At 40.5% G+C, this 8994-nt stretch overlaps 1 long non-coding RNA gene across 1 annotated transcript; it reads right to left on the reverse strand.

Moving 5' to 3' along the window:
- Positions 1–897: 897 nt before the first annotated feature.
- LOC127059184 (uncharacterized) lies at positions 898–5944 on the reverse strand. Its single transcript, XR_007776751.1, has 3 exons — positions 5525–5944; positions 2961–3141; positions 898–1021 (listed from the first exon to the last, which is right to left on the reverse strand). It is a non-coding gene; the product is annotated as an uncharacterized LOC127059184 (long non-coding RNA).
- Positions 5945–8994: the final 3050 nt, after the last annotated feature.

An 8994-nucleotide genomic window follows, 5' to 3' on the forward strand; every position in this document is an offset into this window, starting at 1 on the left:
ACTGTAGCCCTCTAATAGAATTGACTGCACAGTCATGTCCCTAAATGACTGGAAAGGGCCTCTTACATTACAAAATACATTCATGATATCAGCATACACTGTCTGTATTAAGTGGCTAGTGCAGGGATATTTTGCTAAAACATTTTCAAAAAAAACTTTCAGTGGGTGAAAACTTATTTTCCACCTTTACTATATACTTGACTACTCCAAAGGCTCATTTAACATCAATAATGACTTAATCAGCTTGGAAATTAGAACCCTGGCCTCTAAAAATAATAATAAAAAAGCTCTAACTACACACAAAGAAAGATGCTGAAGACCCTGTACGAGAAAGCAGGCATTGAAGGAGTATAAGGCTGCTGACAGAAGTCTGCACAAAGGCAGCTTCACATGCTTCATGTGATCAGCAAGACTTGAAGATCAGTAATGCAACTGAGATTGAAGATGATCAGTGAACATCCAAAGCAATGCTGAACTACAGACTATACCATTGGTCACATAACTAAATTCTTTTGTGCAACCAAACCAAAGGGCTTTAAAGGATTCCTTCCTACCTCAAAATAATTCTCCAAATATTATATTGCTGTGAGATACTTTTAGAAGAAAATCTTGTTAATTGTTTCTTACTGCAAAGGTATCACAGGGCTCTCTGGGGACTCCTCTTTGCAGTGAAATGTAAATGTCTGTTTTCCTGTTAGTGGTGTGCCCACAGCAGAAGCACTGTAGTTCAAATCTCCAGCACAGGACTGAGGGCAGCTTCCCAAGCAGATCCCTCTTACCAAACTCTAACTTGTGTTATGAAGTGGTTTTCTAGCACATTGTCTGAATCCTTTCCATTTAAATACAACACAGAGGGTGCTCTGCAGCTGCATATTAAATGGGCTATTACCTCTTACAGGCAATCCAGTCCATGGGCCCAGATTCCTTTTGTCTTCAGCCCTTTTCCTTCTGGGGAGATGTGATGGGGTTGTCATGGAGAAGTACAGAAGATGATGCACAGGACAAGGCTAGAGCTAGATCACTGTAAAATACCCAGATCACACATGACATCAGTGTTAGAACCTTGGTACTGACTGTTTATCCCACTGATGTGTCCTTTCTGTCCCATCCTGTTCACAGATGTGGACAGGAGGCAATAGGAGTTTTCAGGTATTATTTAAGAACATTGTCTCCTCAAAGCAAAAGGTTGAAATGATGGTCCTGCTCCAGCCTTTGGTCTCTGCACATTTTCATTTCTCGGCTTCTTACTCACTTCATCCCCACTGCCTCTATTTCCTCTCCCAGACTCCAGCACAGGGTCTTACAGACCAACACACTGATGGCTCAGTGTGACTGAAAATGGGGAGGTCTACTGTCCTGTCCTTGAAGGAGAGTCCCACAGTGCCCCTTCCTAGTGCTGTAACACATCTGAGGGAAGGCAAACCCCAGCTCCTCCTCAAGCAAGGCTTGTTTTATTTTGGTGGTATAAGGAAGTTCAAGCACAGGACTTTAATTTTTCAAGCTGTCCAATTAAGCCCTAGGGAGCAGTGATACATGGGCATTAAAACATGTGCTTTCATCAGAAGCTTTTTTTAACCCCTCAGACTACTAAGCTGCCCTCAGGACCAAATCCATTTGCTCTCCCAACAATCAGCAGCATCACTCTATGGGTCAAAATACAGCAGTAAATCACAGAGGCCTTAGACCAAGGCAGATTCCGTAAGAAACATCTAGAAAGGAAGAAAACTAGTTTCAAGCTCTCATGGCTGGAATACCTCATGGCAATGTTATAGCTACAGCAAATTCCTCTCTAGGAGGAGAGATTTCAAGAAAAAATTAAAGAGAGGATTTGACCTATAATGAAAAAAAAACTTTACAATTAACAGGCCAAGTTTTGCTTACTGAATAATACTTAGCACCTACACAGGAAAATTCCCACCAACTGTAGTCAGAGCAGATCTGAAGCTTTAAACATGCAGCTTCCCCTTCAGCTCCAGAATAGGAGTGCTAAAAATTAGGTGTCAGACTGGAACATGTCCTTATGATGAGAAAGAGGGAAGAAATGTTGTGCAGGAAGCCCCAGCTTCCTCCTGGGGAATAACAGTACAAGGGCTTTAGCTTCCAAAAGGAAACCTGACTGGGCAGGTCCACTGAACACCTCTGGGAAAGGGTGAGCACTTGTGACAGTGCTCAAATGGGTGTTGGAGCTTGTGGCTCCAGAGAACAGGCTTGGGGAAAGCAGTCCCGGACCAGCTGAGCCAGAGTGCTCCATGGCTGTTTGGCTTAAGCCAGAACAACTAGGAAAGGGGTAAAATCTGCATTTTGCTGCAGGCAGAGAGGGCAGGTGACTGCCAGCCTTCTGCTGTCAGCCATGTCACAGGGGCAGCTGGCATTCCCCTCCCTCCCAGGCCAGGAAGGGGAGAGAGGCTGAGCCTGTGATCCCAGGTCACAGTCCTGCCCTGGGTGAACAAGGCCTAAAGGGAATGAAAGTGTTTGAGCAGGATCCATCTCAGCTTGCCTGCCTGAAGCTGTATCTGTTCTGCAGTGCACCGAGCAATGTCAGTGTCACGTGCGCTCCGAGAGCAAAGCTGCCATTTACGGCCTCGGCGGCCAAGAAAGCAGACAAACCTGAGCATCTGTGTTTGCAATCTCCACTGCTCCATGAAAGACAGGGTCAGACAGAAAACATGTGTTTCATATTTGAAAATCTGAGTGATTTATTTTAGGGGAGGAGGACTGGACTGCATGCAAACTCTAGGTTGTTAAAATTTAATTTACTAACCAATTACTATCAGATGCTTGACTTCTTCAGCTGCCCCATATGAGGAGTTCACTTTCTCACAATATTCTGCTTTGATTTCATTGCTCTATCTCCTTACAGGGGCTGAAGAGAGGTGAAATGAAGTGGGTGAGCAAAAGAAAAGGACCAGTCAGTCCCATGAGTTCATATTTTATATCCAGAGAAATCACCATAGCCTTACCTCCCAATATCTGTGGGTCATCCTTTTTCCATTATTTGCAGCTTTATCTGAAGTAGATGGATTAAACTGAATGGTACATCTCTCACCTCGGGAGAAAATGTCTGGAGGAGACTGTTTCCCTAGCTGCCTGTCCTCATTCTGGCTGGATTGCTTCCGAACCATCACTCCCAGTTTAAAGCACCTAAAACATTATAAATGCATATCTCAGAAGACAAAACTAAATGAACCAGGATAAAAGTAAAGGTAGAAGTAAGATTATTGCTGATAAGCATCCTTCCTGTTTCTGGGTTATGAGGTACAAGTTGTGCTGCACAGCTTTGGGCTGCAAGTTCCCAGAAATTTCTGACCTTGGGGCAGCAATGCGTGTGTGGTTTTGCAACTCTTCTTTGTCGCCCTGATTTTTTAAGATTTTCTAAGCCTTCTGATGTTTACATTCTTGTAATGAACTTTCTCACACACTTTCTGTAAATAACTCATTGTTTTGCATTCCTTTATGGAGGAGGAGAAATTTGATAGACTGTTAGTTTGTCCAGTGTCATTGGAGAGGTGGCACTGTCACCCTCCAATCCACTGTCACCTTTGGAAAACTACAAATGTTGGAGTCAGAAAATAAACGTTCCCTTTTTTTCTTCACCTTGAGAGCAGCGGTGTGTGTTTGTGTTGTTTCATGTCCTACAGAGATACTTCTTAGTACACTGAAGACACAACATCAACACTAGCATTGACTGAACAGTTTTTCTAACGATCTCTGTTAAAATTAACTCCATTCTTGATTAGTAAGTCACTCCTGAAATGAACCTGGCTTCCATTTAGTGTGGTGATCAGAGACCAATAACATTTTGAAATCATGGGCGAATTGCCAGCTCTTCTCTCCAATTATATTATCTCTCCAAAGCTAACTGCATTTTGAGTGGCAGGTTCCCTGGGATTAGGTTAATGTTACTACTCTTGGAATGAAAGAGGAAAATATTTAAACTGGGGAATAATCAATCCAGTCCAAACTTTAGGATGGAGAATCATTCATATTAAGACATGAAACTCTTAGAATTTTTTTTTCCCCAACAAATACCGAGCAGGTCACAGGCAGCTGGAAAACTAACTCCACCAATGATAATTTATGAGATTGTCATATAAAGTAGACAACTAGTGTGCTTTTTTTTACCTTTTTTTTTTTTTTTTTTTTTTTTTTTTTGAGGAAGGGGACAAAAGAAGGAGGCAGGGAGGGGAGGAAGCCAACAAATGTCAGACTCCAGATCTTATGAGTATTTAAATGCCAGCAATTAACTAAGGACTGGCTGTAATAGACAGTATATCAGACTTGTGCTAAAGCTTTCAATGCATAATGTTCGGAGGTTTTTCCATATTTCTGAATGCCAGTACTTCAGGTATGTTTATACCTTTCCAGAACTCTTCATTCAGCCCTGGTTTCACTAAAGGCAGAATACAAATGCTGTTGACCAGAGGTTACCCACTCCCTATAAGTGGAGAGTTACAGCAATGTTACTGTCTGGCAGATTTATTCCTACTTGGCCTTACAGCTTAGGAACTGTCTAATTAACAGTTTGATAGACCAGCAGAATGAAACATGGTAATTTCTAAGAAATAAATAGAAGGAGAGTATACTGGTACAGCATCACTGGGTGTAACAGGGCCATGACCACAATATGTGTCAATAAATTATCATGACAGAAAAGCAAAGCTGAACCGAGGCATGTAGCAGAACCAGAAGTGATGATGGAAGGCTAACCAGTCCAGCAATTAGTTTAAACAGCACCAAATTCCTATTTTAAATCCATACTGTAGTAGTATTTAGAGACAACTATTTTTCATATTATTGCACTGTGAGGTTTCTGCATACTATTATGGTGTGGATCCTTCAGCTCTGGAAACTGCTGCATTTCATTAATAACTCAAACAGCCCCACGATGCTCAAAGACAATCTGCCTGGAAATTAATGACCTTGACAAATGGTAGATGTTGTTTCAACCTCCAACTCATCCATGGCCTCAATCTCTCTGTCCACTTGTCTCTTCCACTCAGTGCCTTGGCAAGCATGAGCCAGCACTAAGAAACCCTGAAAGAAGAAGAAAGAATCTTTCTCCTAAGAGAGGGAGTCTGTGGCTGGTAAACACATACAGGAGTCTCAGTCCAGCCTTTGCCTGCCATGGAGACCTGGGAGAAAGGGTGGAAAGCCAAAAGTTTGCAGTCCTTCAATGAAGGAATTTTGGCCAGTGGGTACAGCTGGCTGCCTCAAGGCAGTGCACCTTGCACAGCTGAGAATCTGCTCTATTCTGTCTGTAGGCAAATACATTAACAGGAGAAAGACTGAGGGAGAGACAGGAGGAGAGAGTTTACTGCTTAACATGCATTTGGAGAACACTGGACTCCAACTTATCTCCCTCACTGAGGTCCAGGAACATTCATTTGATAATCCAGATCTGAAACTAGAGTTCAGAATTTGCTTCTAGCTCTGTGATTGCAATATAGGCTGTAAAAGCATCCATAATTATTTTTTTAAAAATCTACATCACTGAAGGAATAAAAAATAAATGCCATTTCCTTACCTTAGTTACTTCTTGTCCTTTCATGAAAGTGATTTTTTTAAGGCATATGCACTCATGGGTGCGGATGGATCTGTGCACAGACTATCACAGTGTTTCATCCTCTCCTGCTTGTTACAAAAGTTTCATCCTTTGATTCTTTTAACTTCAGCACAAATGGGACGTGCAGCTTCCAGGCTCTTCATGGAACCTTTCCTTCCTACCACTGAGACATTTTTATTAAAGAGCTCAATGAACAGAAACAAGATTATAACCAAGAATTGTCCTAGACTTCAGTTCCAAACAATTTGATTATAGCCTGACTATCAGAGTTTGCCAAAGGTCCACAGGCTGCCAGTCATCCACCCAAAGAAAGCCCAGAACACTTTGAAAGCCATGAAGTAAGACACATGGTTGATTTGTAATGTGGCATCCCTTAAACAAAGTGAACCATAGGGACAAATATAATATAGAGATTAACGAGGTGAACAAAAATATAGCACAGCTGTCTAGGAATAACTTAAATCTTCATTTGAAGAGAAAATCATTGCCAGATACTTCCAACCATTCATATAGAAATCAGGAATATCAACGTCTTAAAAAAATACTTAGAAATGAAGTTTAGGAAAATCAGGACGAGAGCCAAAGACAAATAACTACACAAAAAAACTTAGAAGATTGACAAAGACCATAGCATTCCTATTTTAAGCAATTACTTCACATTTATCCCAGCTGTCTCAAAATGCTAATTCTGTATCATACGGCACGTGCTATATTAGTGAGCCCCACCACTAACTTAACTTCTTTAAGTTAACTTGAAAAAGTATGAATTCCACACTCAAAAAGATAGAGTTTGGTGACAAGTGACAGCCCCTAAAAATCTGCTCCAGGGTGGAAAAATAATTTGTACATTTGAAATTCAAGACTTCATTTTATCTACCACAACTCTCAACAAGGGTATGGCCTAAATCTAAAGATTTTATGTCATATTCACCCTTTATTTACATTTGGTCAGAGATAAAATGGAAAACAGTGACAAAATGCCAGCCTTTCTGCCACTAACACAGCACATCCTGGATTCCTGACAAAGACCATGAGTTTTTCCATCTGCTGCAGATCCATGATAGTACATTACCTCTACTGAGAAACTACTGTTTCTCTTCAGTGGATGCAAACCAAGTTCAGCGCTTTTAAATTAAAAAGTAAAGATTTTAATAAGATGCTGAGAATCCAACAAAAAATGGTCAAAAGGGTGAAAATTACAGGAATATCCACCTAAAATAAAGGTTTGGTTTCTCTTCAGCCCAAACAAAACAAAAACAAAAACAAACCCCCAAACAAACAAATAAAACAACAACAACAACAACAACAACAAAAAACAAAAAAAAAAACAAACCAAAAAACCCCAACAAATAAAAAACCCCAAAACCAAAACAACCCATCCCAAAAGAGATATACAGCAAAGCTTTCAAGGAAGACTCCCGCTCCTGCAACAAAGACAAAATGTACACAACTAAAAAGGAAAGGAAGCAATTAAACAATGCAGCAAACAGGACACCCTTTATTGCACTCTGTTCAGTTGCTGTGCATCTGGAAACTCTACTGAATAAATGCAATAAAATAGAATAGTATAAATTTTATATTAATTGAAGGGACATCATAAAAAATGCTTTCCCCTACTGCCTTGCATCAGATTTATGCTCAAACTACCTTCAAGTGTCTGATAAAAATGGTGACTTCTGTGATTTACACAAACTATCAGATGTGTGATTCATGCTGTTCTGTAATTTGTCAAACAGCATATTATGTCTCCAGCTGTTCCTTCACCCTTCTTCTATGATCAGGAGATCATAAGAGGGCACAAGTACTCAGCACTGGACTGGAATCCTCCTTGGTTTCCTCTCTCTAAGTTTACTCCTTTCCATCACACATTGCCTCCTCGACTATTTCTACACTTCAGTCACAGTGAATGTATTGATTAATATCTCCCATATTCTGGTTCATAAATATCAAGGTCCTAGTAGCAGCAGTAACTATATTTAAAAGTGACCAATTTTTTAATTACAGCAATAAAATGCTACACATAGTCATCAGTGGAATTATTCACAATACAAACTCAGAAAGGGAGAACCCAACAGGCATTATTCCTGAAATACCCTGAAAAAAGTTACTCTGAATTTCCCCCTCCTACATTTTTAACAAACTATTTCAAAGTCCAGTGAAGTGATCATAGATGTGCAGTGTTTTCCCATACCTGTTTCCTGCAAAACAGATACATAGAAATTTATCCTGAAAACAGAAACCTCCCCGAAAGTGTTGAAGTAATTAATGTATAGCCCAAATTACAGTAAATTTCAAGTCATCCCATTACTGCACCTCAGTTGTGTGAAGAAACACTACTTCTGAAATAGAGTTTCTGATTTAGATATCCATGAGCTTCTAATATCATGTTATAAATGCCAGTAGGGATATGCATAAAGCATGTGCGTGCATTCAGGCTGCTACTTGCACTCACTACCTTGGTTGCATGTCCTTAATACCAGATTTTGTTTGGCCATGAGGTATTCACACCCGTTCCAAGGTATGAACTTTTTCAATCATGGCATCTCCAGGGAAAAAAGAGGTAGCAAAACCACATAGATGTGAAGCCATATGACAGCCTATCCATTAAGAGATGACAAGCAGTTCTGTGTTAGCACACCCAGAACCAAAAAGTGACTAGCATGTGCAGTCACATGCATACTTTCACTCTTGATTTCTCCCTGTCCCCATCTCAGTCACAAGAAATCTGCTCCCTAATGGCTGCAGGACGACAAATACAGAAAAACAACTACTTGAATCTCAGATTGCATACTAACATGCATGAGCTACAAAGGGAAAAAGATCCTCATCCCAGAGAATATTAAGATCTAAAGGGAAAAAAAAACAACCCTGAATCAACAGAAAAAAAGGGTGTTTTCTTTCACTTTCCAATGTTTCTCAGCAGCATGGCCTTTCACCAAAGTCATGTCTTGCATCAGGATTAGACTGAAGTATTTCAAAGTGGTGAGAAATAACTCTCTGATGTTGTTTCAAAGAAAATGGCTTCTCAGGAATTCCCACAAGGTGCAGAATCTGGTACGTCTGGTACGTTTGGGAAGATAAACATTAAGGCAGTAGCAGAAGTTACCAGATCATCTCTTACTTAAAGGAGAATTTTAAAACATACTACTCTTTCTGCAGCTCTGCTACTAAAGCTTTACAATACTTTGCTCAGTCAGCGCTGCACCACAGCTGCCTTAGCCCCCCAATTCCACCTAGCTTTAACCATTCACTCCTGACACATCCAACCTGTGCTCTGGGCTCCAGTGCAGCTGAGAGGATCCTCATTCTTCCTCCAGTCATTCAGCCTGGAAAATCATACATTGACACACAAGAGGAGCCAGAAAATTACTGGTTGATGGCCAACTAAAAAAAATAATTGGCACCCATAAACACATGGGGTATCATAGATC

The sequence above is a fragment of the Serinus canaria genome, chromosome 2, assembly GCF_022539315.1.
Source record: "Serinus canaria isolate serCan28SL12 chromosome 2, serCan2020, whole genome shotgun sequence".
Lineage (NCBI taxonomy): Eukaryota > Metazoa > Chordata > Aves > Passeriformes > Fringillidae > Serinus > Serinus canaria.